Below are 16978 nucleotides of genomic sequence, written 5' to 3'. Positions count from 1 at the left end.
GAGCAAGATTCATGCAGCCTCTCGGGGTGTGTGCGCTGCAGCCCGAGGGGCGCTGGGGGCGAGCACCCACCGCTGCCTCTTTGGACACGAGGGATGGCCTTGGTTGGCCGTCCGTCCCAGGAGGCTGCAGTGAAACGGTCAGAAGAGGTCTGTGGTCAGCAGCTGAGAGCCAAAGAACAAATGAAGCAGGTGCAAAAATACGGTATCTGTCATTAAGACAAGTGTTTCCGTGGGGAAAGGGACCCTGTCCGTTCTTTTGCTCCCCAGCTCCTAGGAGGCACCAGGCTCATCACCTGCATTGTCGAGACCCAATTGCTAATCCATTGTTGCCCACTGTGGGGAAGGGTGGCTTGTAATTTGGGATTGATCCATGGCAGCCCCAAGAAATGCTCTACTGGCGTGATCACAGCCAGCAGGGGCGATGACTGGGGCTGTGCAAGGTGGCATCACTCAACTGACAGGTGAAGCGGTGGAAGAAGATTCAGCCACCACAGACTGGGTGCTCTTCCTGCTTCACTGCAGTGTGCTATGTAACTGTGAATAAATTGGAGCTTGGGAAGCAATTTGCCTCAAATGCTGTGAAAAGGGCACAAGTTAGAAACCCAGAATAACTAAGGTTGGCAGGGACCTCTGGAGAACTCCTGGTTCAACCTGCTGCTCAGCCCAGGGCCAACTCTGAAGCTGAATCTAACTTCACAGGAAGATAAGGATACTCAGGCCTAAATGTAAGAAAACAAGTTTGAAAGACCATTGAGGAAAGTAATGACTCCAAGTATAGGCACCTAACAGAAGAGATCTGGGCTGGGTAAACACAAGGTGAGTAAAGTTAATAAACCAGCTTTAGTTGTAATCTGCCTTTACCCTAATGGCCTAGAAAATTAGGATTACGAAGGCTTTTCTAGGAAGATTAATAGAAAAAAATAGTATCCACTGGTTTTACTGTACCATTTACAGGCCTGTGATGACTACCACAGTGACCTAAAGTGACCTGGTTATACCAAGTTCATGTAAAAATTACTTTCAGCAAGTTATATGATTACATATTAGCTGTACACCTTCAGTGCTAGGAGACCTATGGTAACCTGCCCTGTCATTACTGTAATAGCTCAAACTAGAAGGCAGTTTCAAATTCAGGATGACTTTACATTTCAAAAGAAATACAGAATAAAAATTAAAATATTACTTTTAAAAAATCACATGTACTTTTTCTGCAGCTCCCAATAAAGTCCTCTTTCAGAGTTCCAAGCATAGCCCCACAATCTCAAAACAACCTCTGTGCAGCCTTCCCCCTTGTTCCTTCGGCACAGCATCTGAACTAAAAGAAGATACTGTCCCTTATCTAGGAGTCTCCAGATGCCAGTTATGGAGATTCTGTCCCAAACACTCTGCCAAACAGGAGCCCAGGCAGCGATAGAAACTCAGGCAGGCAGCACTGCATGACCCAGGTCACCAGTAGTTGCCTCTGGGACTCTTGAAGGGGCCATGTATTAAATTCATTCCTGAAGTACATCTTGTGTAAAGAGCAAGTTAATTTTTCGTCTCAGACCTTGATTTCTGGAGACAGTACCAAAAGCTCAGAAAGCCTAGGAGTAGCTATAGGGAATTGTCTAAGGGAGATGAAACAGGAGCGTGAGACGAGACTGACTTTGCATCCATTTAGTTTTCTCACGGCGTCTTATCCCTCTGAAACATTACCCTTGTAAGGCAAAAAAGACCTGGGTTTAAGTGAGCAGAAAGTTAATTTTCCAGACAAAACCCTCTTGACTCTAGTAAACTGGTCTCAACGACAGCTGGGGTCAAACACTTGTTTGAATCACTGCTGTTTGGGCAGTGATTCAACAGTTCACAGAAGACACACAAGCAGAAAGTCATTCCTGTCAGAATAACAGTTTCATACTAAGCGAGTCACCTTCCATCTTTTGCACCTCTGCACAAAGAGGAACAAGAGGAAAGCACAATGCCAAATTGTTAAGAAAACACTGACCAGCCACAATTGTATCAACCGGCATGAAGGGGTCATTTGCCCATTATTAGGAATACAATAATTTTGATTCTTACATCACAGCCTATCTCCTGTGTAATTGTAATCATTACCCACAGTTTGTAGAATAACCTAAAAGTATTCAGAAGAGATGGAAGGGCCCAAGTCCCTACATGTTAAAACTGGCATGCAAAACCTAATACTTCATCTGTATAAATACGGCTGGACTTTGTCATGCTCATCCATTTTGCATTCACCACTGTGTTTGATAGGTTGGGCTCCCATAAGCAGCAGCAAAGAGATGGTAACATCCACATTCCTAAGAGTCAAGCTCTCTATATCTGTCAGTTACTGACATTTCCCATAACGTGACTTAAAAAGGAAAAGAAAACCAAGCATTTGCTGCAGAAGTAATGAAGCCTGGTTTCCTCCAGCTTTGCACCCTATGGTCAACTGCAAGGTCTGCTCTAGTCTTTCCCCATTGTCAGAATATCTTTTCCATTACTTTCACAGGAACCTAGCAAACCCACTAATAAAGTTCTCCTTGTCTGTCCAATCACAAAACTTGCCATTTATTTTTGTGATCACCCCCAGTTTGACAATTCAGTTGAAACTGTCTTACAGACAATTTCTGAACAGAAGACTCTGACCAAGGTGGATGGACAGATACACAGCCCAATGAATCACTCACTGACAAGGACTAATCAGGCCTTTTATTCTTAGGTAAGTTAATGAAACATTTCACCTAAAGAATGCTAAAGCTGACAGAAATTGATGTAATTCTTATGTATGAATTGTGAGACTTGAGTACATGGGGATGAATCACTCAACCTACAACTGTACTTGTCACTAATTGAATCCCTTAGTATCAGGCTTTTAAGAGGTCAAGGATATAATGGAACCCAAAGCAACTTCTCCATTTTCCCTTCTTTAGAGATTATCATAACCAAGACAGATGTGTGGACAACACTATAAAAATCTTTGCACCATCTCTTGTCTCTCCCACTTAGTGAAAGGCTTTTGCTTGGACATTTCTTCAATGGCTGTTGAAGCTGGTTTTACATCAACCACATTAATACTCACTTACTGAATATTACAATCTAATAAATAATGCATATTTAATATATCAGTAATTCACAGTAATAAAATGTGTCTCTAGACTAGGGATGCTGTAGAAACAATACCCATATGGCATTATTTCACTGTGGTGCACACTTAATGACAGTAGAGTTTCAAAATATGAGTATTGAGCAGATTGGATGAGAATGCTAAGGTTCGCAAAACTGGAAAGGAAGCTTCATTATATAACTCCCATTAATGCACTCAAACTCCTGTAGCTAAGTCACCTAAGAGATAAAATGATGGCTTTGTATTGTCGAAAGTCAGGGGACAGCATCACAGGTCAGAACCCAACTGTCTTAGGTAGGTACTGCACAAAAAGAGAAAACAAAGGGTTGATCCAGCTTCCATTCCATCCATGTTTGGTTATGCAAAGGACAATCAAAACAACATACTTCTAGTCCAAAGCATGACCAGAATATTTAATTACTTCTTATTCTGTTGTCACTATTCTAGGTGAAATGCAAACACAAGAGAACAGAAGTGCTTCTGATTTTTATAGGTTTGTTAGCATCAAGGTTGCTAATAAAAGAAGGAAGCTAATTTACAGACTAGAAAATATAATTTTGTCTAGGAAGCCCAAGCAAGCTCAGCAGTGTAAGACACCAACTCTGATAAGTGAGGAGCTCTCCCAGTTTCAAATTTTGTTTAACTGGAACTTTTTAAGGGTTGCCTGAAGGATGGTTTAGATTTAGTTTAAGGATTCCTAAAACAAAGAGGCTTCCCTTAATGTCTGTAACCTTTTATGTCTCTTATAAATTCTGGTTCAGCAAATATACAGGGGCAGACAAGAAGACAAATAACTGACTATCCGTTATCAGTAACACCTCTAAGCTCCTCCAGTCCCAGAATAGAAATAGAAAAGGCTCAAAAAAAAAAAAAATTAGTGTGTTGTAAATCCAAGGCAAGTTTCTTCCTGTCAATGGCAGAATTATTAGTGCTATACTAATAACGTTTACTCACATTTTTACTGACTGTCAGATTAGATTAAAAGGCTTCAATTAACTCACTTTATTTTTATCAGATTAATTTCTGATCAAATACTGGAAATATTACAGAAACCTTCAAATTCTGCTCAGGCAGAAACCAAGATGCAATGCTTATATTCCTTTTGCTTGCAAATAAAAATATTGATAACAATTTGTTACATGTTTCACCCTCATAGCTGTCTTAGGTTGATAAATCAAGATGTCTGCAGAGGCACAATATAGTAGAAAATCACGGGAGAATTACCCATTTAAGCATGCTCCTAGTACATTGTTCACCTCTTAAAGGTTGATTTAAATTAATGTATCAAGATGCATTTAGGATATGTTATTCATTAGATACAAAACAATTTCCAGTTACATTGTGTTTATGTTAACCACATCATTACACAGTGACCTGCAGGTTTTTTGACAAATTGCTCATGCATGAAAGCAACTTAATCTCATATGTTTATCAAGATGCCCAACCCCAAAACACGTTATGATTCACTCTGACCATATCATTAGACAACAAATTAATAAACAGCAAAGCTTTATTGCCTTGTTACTCAATTAACATAACCCAAATGCTTTCTTCTGTGTTAAATGCAAATTATTATACATAATGCCATACCCTTATGCCAAACAGCAGAGCTTTTATTTAGCTAGGCCTCTCAGGGTCCAAAATAATTTCTGTTTGTGCACTGCACTACCAAAAAAAAAAAAATCTTTCTATAGTCAACAAATCTAGATGTCTGAATACTTTTCTCAGTAGTTGCTCCATCTGACAGAATAAAAACCAAAGCAGGTGTCAGGTTGTTTTATTAGCATTAATTCATTGATACATTGCTTTCAGCACCCAGCCCAGATGTCCACAGAAGAAAGCCTAATTAATAGGTAGCATTCCTTGTCACAAAGAAAAAAAACTACTTCTGTGGGAAGTTCTGAAGTCAAAAAAAGTGAGTAACTGCCTTTGTTCTATGAAGAACTGACTAAGCTACAAAGTACATGTTCAATTATTCTGCTCAAATTTGAACAATATAAAAGAGTAGATTTCAGTATAGTGTATTATCTCTGATTATTACAGAGTGCTCTCTGCAGGTATGGGTATACTAGCTCGCATGCAGTTATGTGAATAAATTTGGAAGAGCTGTAAATGATTGTCCTGGGTTGCAGTGTATTCTATCACCATCCTCATGAGCTGTTGAAATCAGGTGGGGCAGTGTTTCCTTGCCTCCTCTCCCCAGACTGTCTTTCTATTAATGGCACATCATTGTCCTGCCGCCTGACTCAGAGATAACTCCCTCCGGACTATCTTCTGTTAATGAGCCTAATCAACACTTGGCCTCATGACTCATTACCCCATTGTGAGATGCTCCACCCAGAGGGAGGAACCAAGCATCCCATCGTGGATATAAGCTGGGACTCTAAACACCAGAGACAACCCTTCCCATTGGATTTCCAGAGGACAGGAGCTACACAGCCACCATTGGACTTCCTGAGGAAGAGCAGACTCTTTTACTACAGGATCACCACTTCAGAGGACTGCAGCCACCATTCTACCAGACTGCTACCACCACCCTGCCTAACAGGGTGTCAGGTTGTACCTTGACTCTGTCAGTTTGAACCAGTGTTTTCTTTTACTTTTTTTCCCTTTTCTTTAATTTCCATTAAATTGTTATTCTGACTTGGTGCCTCCCACTGGTTTGTTTTCAAACTAGTACAATGATTTAAGGAAAAGCTAAGTAGCTTCCAATTCTAGCAGTATCAAGATAGCAAATAGCATGTACACAGAAAAAACACAACCACCCCCTTGGCCAGTAGCCCATAAACAGGCAGTCACTGAGGTTGGCTAGAAACATCATCCTTTGAGCACATCAGCTCTCCTCTAATTCAATGAAAGTAACTGAGCAGCTCAGCACCTTGCAGGACTTCTGCTACTGAGTAGGTAAATATACACTATAATTTTGTTTAGCTCTAGCTCATAAAAGAGAAAAAAAAAGTTGTGAAATCACTGTCACTGAAAAAACAGGCTAACAATTAATACAAGCTGTCTTGATCTCCTTAGGTTTTATCTTCCATCAATCAAAAGAAAAAAAAAAACCTAGCCTGTACATATTTATTATGCCACAAAACCTGAAACAGTGGCTTAGTCTGAAACAGAAAATAAAAGGTGAAGTGTAATGTTGTGGTGGCTATTGTAAAATTATCTGTCTTCAACCTTCATAATTTCTCATCAACAATTAATGAGCAGAGCTCTGAAAACATGAGAATGGACTCATTGTCTACACCTTAAGAGCTCACAGAGAACAAAATGTTTTTCTTTTATGTGGTCAGCTAGACTGTGGGAACTTGTTTTTCCCAGAATAGCTTTGCACTCATGTTTTCTGCCCTAAAATTTCTATGAAGCTTATTTGGCAAAATATGGAAAGTTGAGAAATATTTGGGTATTTAGATAATCAAATGTGGTGTGGAGGACATAATCCTCAGGTTTAAATTCAGCTTCATATTTGTCTATTAAGTTCATTTTATTTCAAATATAATGTTAATGTCCTACCAACCACTTAAATTCTGATCTAATCTTAACAGTACTTTTATCAGTGACATTTTATTAAACAGTTTGCTAATACAGTTGCATTTCTGATGAAATGGTGTGAGAAAAATAAATATTAAGCTCACCTAAAACCAAACCATTCTAAATCAGTCTTAGTCTTTTGCAAATTATCCCTGAAGGCACCATTTTTCAAGTAGGAGATGCACCCGCCTGGTAGATGTTTAGTGGGAAGTCAGTATGACATGTTTACAGCTACCTCCATCCCCTTGAACTCTTCATGGAGAGAGCTTAGCAAGGAATGCAGATGTAAGTAGACTCCAATTTATGGTTAATAGGTTTTGACCATGGAGCAAATCCTTTCTATTGCAAGCATGCAGGCTTAAGTGGGTGTGGGACTGGGACCTAACTGTGTGGTCTTGCATGCCCGTTTCAAGGGACGGGGAAGAGTTTTGCTCTGAGTTTTCCAGGGAGTGTGCTAAATTTTGTCTCATGGCTGAGGTCTGCAGATACAGCACTGGCTGGTTCAAAGCCAAACCAAGAAAAATGAGAGGGTTTTCTGCAGAAGACATATTCAGCTAAAATATCATAGAAGACCACATTATTTTTAAGCTGTGAAATAGATTTACTTAAAGTAACAACCCTCAGGAGTGTCTTCTTTAAATAATTAACAGAATTGTACATGAATTTTGTTTAGGTAGTACCTTTTTTTTCTGAGCTGGCTTATTCTTTTTCATGTCCATTTTTTTTTCTTGCTTGCTTGCTATAAAGATTTGCGTGGTCTCAGTGAATAGATAAGTCTTTACCCAAAAAAGGAAGTTACTGAAATAGCGTATCACTGTGAAAAATGTGTACTATCAGATGCCAGGGAACCTGACTGCCACACATTTTGGAGATAATTTTCAAAAAAAAAAAAAAGCTGTATGAGAAATAGTGAAAATTAAAGTAATAGAAACATAATAGACAACTGGTGCCAATTTCTCTCCTAAAAACTATTGTTTCTGAAAAGCAAAACAGCTGGAGGCAGATGTTTTATGTAAGTAAAAGGCTGGAGGGCTTTGGAATCACGAGCTGGAGAAATACAAAGCACTTCACACTTTCCAAGGCTCCCCTTATCAATTCCATTTCTCCATTTCAGCATTCATTTCCTTCCATGCTCTGCATTTGAGCCAGTAAAACAATAAAAAACCCTGCCATATTTTTAACATCTTAAAAATCCTGTTTTATGCACCAAACCAGGTTACTTATATCAAGATACTATACTACTTTTCCCAAAGAAAAGGTACCTTTTATTATTGTCCTATGAACATAGGATGACCTAAATATCTGGAGGAAAACCAAACTGGAGCATAAATATCATACTGTTTTGAACAGCCCTCTATAAATCCCATCATTGTTGCCTCATATAAACACATAGGATGAAAAGGTAAAGTATTTCTCTATCTTTTTTTGTTTTCTATGTGATATTTTCTCTCCAGTCTCAAACATTTGTGGCCTTCTGTGAAGTTCCCTTTCAGCCAAAATCTTGAAAGAGTCTAAATGTCTAAAAATGAAGGTAGACATTTTTGGTGCTCTTAGTTCCTTATTTTTAGAAAGATCAATGGGAGCTAAGAGCCCATATGCATTACAAAATGAATTTGCATTTAGAAATTTGGCATTAGTGGCTATTTCACTTTTCTTTGGAATTATCAAAAACAGGGAAGTCTGGGAGACATCTATGTTTTTTCCATATGCCTGGTACATTGTTCACTTTGAAGCTGGCAATATGTACTGTGTGAGAGGTAAGTAAGAGCAAATGTGTATCCATAGGAAACAATTCACTTGCCCAGAGAGGTTGTGGACTCTCCATCTCTGGAGGTGTTCAAGACCAGGCTAAATGGGGCTGAGTAACCTTGTGGAAGGCTCCCTGCCCATGACAGGGGGTGGAACTGAATGATCTTTAAGGTCCCTTCCAACCCAAACCATTCTGTGATTCTAATACATAAAGCTTATATAGCAGCTTATAGAGTCACAATAATTTTCTTAGAGCTCCAGCTATAAGATCAAGAGACTACATGTAAAGTCTTAGTGCTGGCTTTAGAAAGTGTAATAGCCCTCATGTCTTCAAAGAAAGACTGAAAACACAGAATAAATTAATCCTCTAGACTCAGGATATTGGAAGCCAAAGAAAGAGGGGTCAAGAATTTTATTTTAATGCCACATTATTTAAGACATTCTCATGATTTTTCAACATTTTAGTTTTTCTTTCACAGTGCTGTGACAGAAGGGTCTAGCTTGATTTTCTCACCATCTTCATCTGCCTGACTAAACTTGCAAAAGCATTTGGTGGTTATTACGTTACTGGACTTGAGATGATTGCTTCTACTTTTGAAACAATATTTAGAATCACAGAGTCATAGAATGGTTTAGGTTGGAAGGAATCTTAAAGATCGTCTAGTTCCAACTAGACGTCATAGGCAGGGAACCTTCCACTAGATCAGATTGCTCAAAGCACCATCCAGCCTGGCCTTGGGAAGTAATTTTTATGAAAAAGCAACCTTAACTAGAATTCTTTTTTTTTCCATCTTTGGTTGATAATTCTGTATCCCTGAACTACAGAAGACAGAACTAGAAATCTGGGGAAAATGACATTTGAAACACCTAACAAAACAAATCTGCCTAGGGCTCATGAAAGAGTGTTTAAAATCTGAATTTGCATCACCTAAACTGTAAAAATTGACAAAGAAACAGAGAATGACTTTTATACACATTTTAGTGACAACACTACTGCTAAATTCCCCTGCCTCACTTTAATTTCATATATGATTCAGAGTGTAGCCAGAGAAGTAGTACATTTATCCACCAAAATACTTAAAATAAATGCAACAGTTAAAAAACTGCAATCAAACAGAATGATCACATCTTTTCTTCCAAGACAACTTGCTCAAGAAAAATACAGTAAGCCTACAAATTTGTTTCTGCTATTGTTAAGATTCTGCATTTTTAGTCTACTGTAATCATATAAATTCATTCATCAATAAACATAACTACTGTAAGTCTTATTCAAGAAAAACCATTAAAAATACCTGACTGGAAGAGCAAAAATAGCAGTCTGAAAAGCAAATAAACCATCCATAGCTATTTTTATAAGACTGAAACCACCTACACCATACTGTCAAAAATTACTTTTCCCCATGAATTTTAAAACTGTTTTATGTGGCAAAAATAATCACTCTTTGTGCCTATAGCGCAGTGTTTATATATTTTCCCTTGTTCATTTTTCGATAGAGGAATAAATCATTGTTCCTGCAATTTTCCAGCAACAGTTCCAGCTCTTGTAGTTTCAGCCTGCATAGAACTGCATCAAAGGATGCAAATCTTCTGGTTTGGGAATAAAAAATAATTTAAAAAAAAAATTTCTCATGGGGTCTCTCTTGTCAGCAGAAAATATTAGTAAAGAGATTCGGTTGCAGATAGCTTGATACAGAATTTTTCTCATCCTTAGTTTATTTCTACCACTTTATTTTCAAAGCACCTTAATTTTCCAGGTTTTCCACCTCAGCTATATTAGTAGTTATTCCTAGGGATATGAGTATTACTGTGAATCAGGTGCATATTTGATCTTTCTTTTTTTTTGTTGCCCGAGTATCCATCCATCTCCAAAACCATTAGAGCTGCAATGCAAATAAGATTATGTTTCCTAACAATTTTTTTCACTAGATTCCATTATTTCCAGTTAGTTAGATATCCTTTCAATCTCTCCAAAAAGTTTAACCCTTAACCTCTTCATGGTGTCTGTTAACTTTAAAGAGTTCTGCCAGTGTTCCCCATCATCATCATCTTGTAACTGTGGTTTCCCCGAGTTTTACACATTAAACTAGATTCACGTGTAGGGTTGAAAGAGACAACCCAACCAGCTCTGCTTAAGCTCAGTTGTGCCATCCCCAGCTATGTTACTGAGGCTGCTGGGCTTATGCTGACTTACCCAGCTGGAACTCCAACAGAGACTGCACTGACTCCTCCCTGAGAAACGTGTCTTGCTGGACACCAGGAAGAGATTCACACCCATGTTTGCTTTTTCCTTAGGGAGCTCCCTGGAGTGGCAAATCAGGATCTGACTTCTCTTCATAAAAGGTTTGCTGATTATGAATGTTCTGTACCATTCTTTACCTTCTTATCTCTTCCAGACCTCCAGAACATACATATTAGGAATCTGTGCATCCTGTATTACAAGAGGACCTTGCATTTCAGCAGCAGAACTTTCATGAGGGTCTGCTCAACTGTCAGATAATATTATCCCATGGGATTGATTGTTTCCACAAATACACTTGACCAAATTCCTAAAACATTCTGAATGAACATCTTCAAAAATATAGAGCAACGGTGTCCAGAGTAGGTTTTCTTACAAAAACCAGATTTTGCCATGCAGATTGTGAATGAGGCATTTATCACTGAATCAATAAACGTACCACTTACTTCTGTAGTTAGTTTGACCCTGCAATTTTGAGTGTTAAAATAAATGAACCTACAATAAGATAACAAAAAAAAAAAAAAGAAGAAGACAGGTGGAAACATTAAGTGTCTTCCTTAAAACAAATAAACAAGAAAGAAGGTATTTACAAAGATTTGAAGCTCATGAATGCAAACTCAATCTCATTAAATATTGCCAAGAGTTGACCCACTAATGACAAGAAGATGAGAAAATTGTCATTGGTTTAATAGGGAGCAAGATGAGGCTTTTTAGATAATCATACACCAGTCTACTCAGTCAGGGCCAGACTCTGCAGGTAATCAAATACCTCCTAGAAGCTGCTGTTCTCACAAGAATGACTAGATCACTCACCTTCTGTGCCATATCATGCTTTACACTTCTCAGAATAGCATCTGCTTTTTTGATATATGTGTGTCACAAGGGTTTGGGTAGAAAATCGTTGGACAATAATATTTTAGAAGAACTTTCATTGGCTCTATTTTTTTTTCCAAACGTGCAGGTGTAAGAGGCAGAAAGGTTTGGCTCTTAATGCCACAACATTCCTCATCTACACACCTGCACTTCTGGCTGCACTTCTCATCAGATTGCTGAGAGCTGATAACTAGCACTGCTGTGTGATTAATTTTAGTGTTTAACATGTACTAGCTCTGTGCTTTGACTAAGCTAATCAAAACTAAATAATACATGGCACTATCCAACTGCCTAAAAATAGAGCAAATCACACAAATTCTTACCCATTTCGAAGTCAACAGAGTTAATTGTTCCAAACACCTTATGTGTTGAGTTTAGCCTTGGTTATAGACCGAGTGCAGCTGTAGCACTGACCAATACAGAAAGGGCATTCATCTGGCATGTTGTCTGAACATGCTTTTTTCCAAATCCTCAAGGAACCACATTGGATAAGATACTTGAAAACAGTCCTCTCCTCACACAAAATTTCAACATAGCATCTGTTGTTTTACCATATTCAACAGCAGCAAGGCCATCAATAGACACTAAATCTATGCAACTCCCACAGGATCCTCCTGTGATATGCTGATTCACTCACTCAGAATACTTTGTCATGTGGCTGGACTGTGGTGCTGAGCTTTCTTTTCAGAGCACTTTTCATTGCTAAAGAAACCTGTGAATACTTGTCTAGTTCTAGAAAAGCACCAGGAACACCTTTCTCAGCAATTGTTTCATATGAGAACTGAATTTGCCTCTCTGCTACTTTTATTATGTATTTCTCAAATAATATCAGTAATCACTCTATTGTCACAACACTTTTGATGAAACATATTCAAATTAGAATTCACCAGCTATGAATGTTTCCCCCCCAGGTTGTATGCCCATGGATTTCTCTAAGAAGCATTCTCCTTTCAAAGCCAGGCATTTCTTCCAGGCTCAATATGGTGCATTCTTACATTTGCGATTGGCTGATAGATATCTAGCCAAAAAAGTAGCTACAAATAGCTGTCAGACCAATATGCAAATATTTCTGTGTAAAATACACTGGACAGAAATACAGCATCTCTTCTATTTTGTTGATGACACATGTTCCCAGTCTCCAGAGGTGATCAGATCACTCCAGACTAGAGCCCCAGGATATCATACAGACATTAGGGATGATTTGGGAAGCAGAGAACTGAAGCTTGAGCTTCAAGCTGATACATCAGTGGGATCTCATTCTCGTCCACTGAGGAAGTGGTTGGAAGCAAAGGGTCTGAAATGCAGAAAGAAATATTAAGGTGAGGTATCAGGAGAAGTTCCATGAGGTGAATTGACAACACTTGGAAGAGAATGCCTCTGGTGACTGCAGATCCCTCTGCACTTTTTTAAGCACCAGTAGAACAACGCTTTCTGGAGAATGGCTGAGGTACAGCTGACCCTGGTTTGGAGCCAAGAGGTTCACCAGAAGGCCATTACCAGCTACATTTTACATGTGCATAGGCCTTATTTTAAACCAGAACACCACAAATGGGAATTTATCCCCCAAAAGAGCAAAAGTACTCAGCAATACCTTTGGCTCAGCTTTTCCTCTACCCCTTTTTCAACCAGATATTCCTTTTACTCCTTTCAAGCTACAGTCCTTCTTGTATACCTTGGTCTCCTGGCCCATTTGCATAGAGATTTTCAAAGCTCTTCTATGCTTTAGGCTTATATTATCATTTAGTTTTCCAGTCACTCTGCTTGCCAGCTTCTTTACCCTCCATTACCTTGTCTGATAGAATTTAGATTGCTTTTCCAGTATCTACTTCACTGAACCATTTAAAAGTCATTCTTAACCACTCTTGTATTATTTCTACAGCAACTTTCATTTATTATTCTCAAAACTCCTTACATGTTGTACATACAGGTCTAAGATTATGAGGAGAAAAATATATCTTAGGCAGAAGTTTGTTAGTAGTGGAATATTTTGTAGCTTTTTTAAAGCAGATGTTTCATCTATCAATAATAACTTTTTATCATGTCATGAGTACAAAAGACTTCCTGTGCATAAAATCATGAATACAATACTATGATAGGAAGTGCTTGTTATTAACCTTACTGTGTATTTAGCATTTTTATTTAGTATTTTTATTGCTGTAGCTGCAGAGACCTGGGGGTTTTTGACATCTTCACTTGAAGATGGGTCTGAAGCAGAAGAAAATATGGTCTCAATTCAATTGTTATTACCTGATAAAAAGAAATGGAGAAGGAGCATATACAGTATATATATAGCATAGGCCAGAATATGGCATATACATGGCAGGTGTGTATAATCTGGGAAGCATTTTTGCATACATAACCTGGGGAGCTGCAGTTACACCAAGCAAGCAGCCAGAGGCAGCTGTGGACCTCAGAATGAAAGCACTAAAAGAAGTACAGGTCAAAGAAGTATCTGCTACAGAACCTGTCATATCCAGTGAAGAGAATCTGGTCATTCAGGTGCTCTGAAAATCCTTAGAAGGAGGAAAGGGTGCATTAGACGAGATTAAAGGGGTAAATTCTCATCTTCCTGGATGAACTACAAGACCTTGTAAATGTTGTGACAAGGTATTCAAACATTTTTTTCCCCTAGGATGGTCACATCTTTAAAAAGAAATTGGGAATAGATGCAAACACAATTATCACTGTTGTGTTTATACTTTACCCAGAGAAGTTGTGGATGTCCCATCCTTGGAAGTGTTCAAGGCCAGGTTGGATGGGGCTCTGAGCAACCTGGTCTAGTGAAAGGTGTCCCTGCTCATGGCAGGGGGTTGGATAAGGTCCTTTCCAACCCGAACCATTCTATGATTCCATGAAATTCTGCATGCAGTGCTCTTCCTATTTCACAAAGGATGTAACAAAACCTGAAGAAGGGAATGTGCAAGGATGATTGAAAGTATGAGCAACACCTGTGTGAGAAGAGGCTAGTCAGGCTCTTGAGCTTAGAAGAAGGATGGCTAAAGAGGAGTACAATATAGTTCTGTGAAATAATTGGTAGGAAGAAAGTAGCTCATGAATTCAGCATGAAGAAGAGCTAAAACATATAAAAAGAAACACTTCTTAGCATAATTAAACTCCACATGAGATGTTGTGGAAGCCAGAAGTATAAAGAGACAGTAGAGACAGGTAATGGCACATTAAGGCCTTTGAGCATCATGATACAGATGAAACATCCAGCCAGGTCTGAAAGTCCCTGAGCTGCTGTTTACAGAAAGGCTGGATGGCACCAGGGAAAGATTATTCAGTACTTGCCCTGTTTCCTTTATTTTTCTCCAAACATCTGTTACTGTATATTGAGAGAAAGTGTTCTATTTATATCTCTCTGCTTTGTTTGTATCATCATTTTAACTTTTTAAATGCAAAGTACCTAAAATATAAAAGGAGAGCACAGCATCAACTTTCTATCCCTATGAACTACACTCAGATATGAAGCAGTAATAACTAAATCACAACAAAGGCATGTGAAATTCAGTGACTGACATGATGGCATTATCAAACTAGCCAGACAATCATCAGAATTTTGTCCAAATGTTATTAATTTCATGAATTTGAATTGACTTTTGCAAGACATTAAGGAAGTCAGCCATGTGAACATCTGGGGCCCAAGAAACTTGGTGTAAAAGCACCAAGCTTAAAGTCTCCCTCTTAAGGAATATGTTATTTCAGTGAAGGAAATGGTGCAAGATTACTGAACTGTAAGAAATCATCGTCTAGTCACAGAGGGATTTAGGAAAATGAAATTATTTAGTTTCTCAGGAACTGTGAGGGTAGACTGGAGTATGTGTTCTGGACAAATAGGATTAAAGACATAATGGCAAAAACAACTGTAGAAAGAAATCTGTATCTGCTGGATAGATTATTATTAGTTACTAGACATTTTCAGCAACAATTCTGGTTAAAATTTATTGAACTCTTCCTAATGCACAGTGATGGTAAAATTCTAGTAATGCTCACCAGTAAAAAGGAGCTGCAAACTGTTAGGTTTCTAAACACTCACTTTTAGCCTCATGCAGGACAACTTCAGTTTTTGAGTTTTTGCTCACACCAATCTTCTCTATATTGCCTACTCTCCTAAAACATTACATGGCACCTACCTGCTCCTTTGCATTATAATAAAGTGAAAAGTCTATTCCAGGTTGATTTGGGCAAAGTCTTGTCACTAACAGATAATACCAGAAATTATTGTCTCTATAAGATATTTAATATCAGTCTGAATAGAAGTAAGGTGTAGTTTCTACTTATTAAAATCCTGGCTCTAAACCATGAAAAACATGCATAATTAATTTCAAAAAGAGAGAGCAGATTCTACTAAAATCAAGTGCCTTCTCATCACAATGAATAGCGAATGTTCTGTTACTTATGGTCTGCATATAACTTCATTTAGTTCTCTTTAATGAAGCTTTTTTTATTATCCTAAGTTACAATCCCAACATAGAAAAAGTGTTGGAAGCCTTGATTTTACTCTATTTAATGACTACTCCTTCTGAAAAATATCTGTTTTGTTTTTTGAATTACACCTTCTGAGTATGAAGTTCAGAATTTTTCATTCACACTTAGACCCTCAGTTTACAGTTTAGTTATGGAGTGCAGTCTATTTCGATAATGAACCAAAACGCACTGTTCCAATAAGGCTGAGAAACCGAATTACACAAATTAAGTGGTTTGGGGTTTTGTCAGGTTGTTCAGAACAAATGAAAAGAGAACACCAAACCCCACAAAGGATAGCTTTCAAATTTCAGTCAGATAAATGACAAAGTTATAAAGATTAGGAACACAGGATCAATATGGTTCCATCTCCTGGAGCAAGTCTGCATTAAATATTTACAGTCTGAAAGCATCATGATGTACCTGATTACTGTGAGTTTGAAAAATAGATCAAACATATGGATCTGACCTTTATATCTAAAAGTATGCTCTAAAATATGTGGGAGGTGATATGCACAGGATTCTTTGGGAGACTGAGATATCTGCCTTGAGCTTCTTGCAATAGAAACTCTCTTTTACAAATAAATAAATAAATTTTTTTCAATAGTTTTTAAGGACGTTGAGAACATTTACAATTTCAACAATTATTTCTTGTATATTCAAAAGGTTGTCTAGTTTAAAATTAAACAACTGCAGAAAAAGTTCAGAAAATCCAGTTTTTCCCAAACAAAGCCTTCCAATTATAAACTACAATCTAAATAAACCATGTTTTAGTGAGCTCCCCTGACTTAAAATATGTACTTCAACAACTACTGGCATTAAGAAAACTCAAGATGGATTGACACTGATGCCTGAATACATTTGAATCAAAGCTATTCTGACACAAACGGGTTACACCTCCCTCACCAGCCAACCTGTTCTCACAAAACATGCAGGAATATTATACTTCTACTCCATTTCACATTCTGGTGACTTAAGCATAACTATTGGTGAAACCAGACCTGGCTGTGTCTTTT

General features: G+C 38.1%; 1 long non-coding RNA gene across 1 annotated transcript; it reads left to right on the top strand.

Annotated features, from left to right (window-relative positions):
* The first annotated feature begins 6 nt into the window (after positions 1 to 6).
* Positions 7 to 5411, top strand: LOC108445061. Its single transcript, XR_001859805.1, has 3 exons — positions 7 to 816; positions 2606 to 2704; positions 4922 to 5411. It is a non-coding gene; the product is annotated as an uncharacterized LOC108445061 (long non-coding RNA).
* Positions 5412 to 16978: the final 11567 nt, after the last annotated feature.

The sequence above is a fragment of the Corvus brachyrhynchos genome, unplaced genomic scaffold (assembly GCF_000691975.1).
Source record: "Corvus brachyrhynchos isolate BGI_N302 unplaced genomic scaffold, ASM69197v1 scaffold80, whole genome shotgun sequence".
NCBI lineage: Eukaryota > Metazoa > Chordata > Aves > Passeriformes > Corvidae > Corvus > Corvus brachyrhynchos.
Note: the sequence above shows the minus strand (reverse complement) of the source record. Positions and strands in the feature narration are given on the sequence as shown.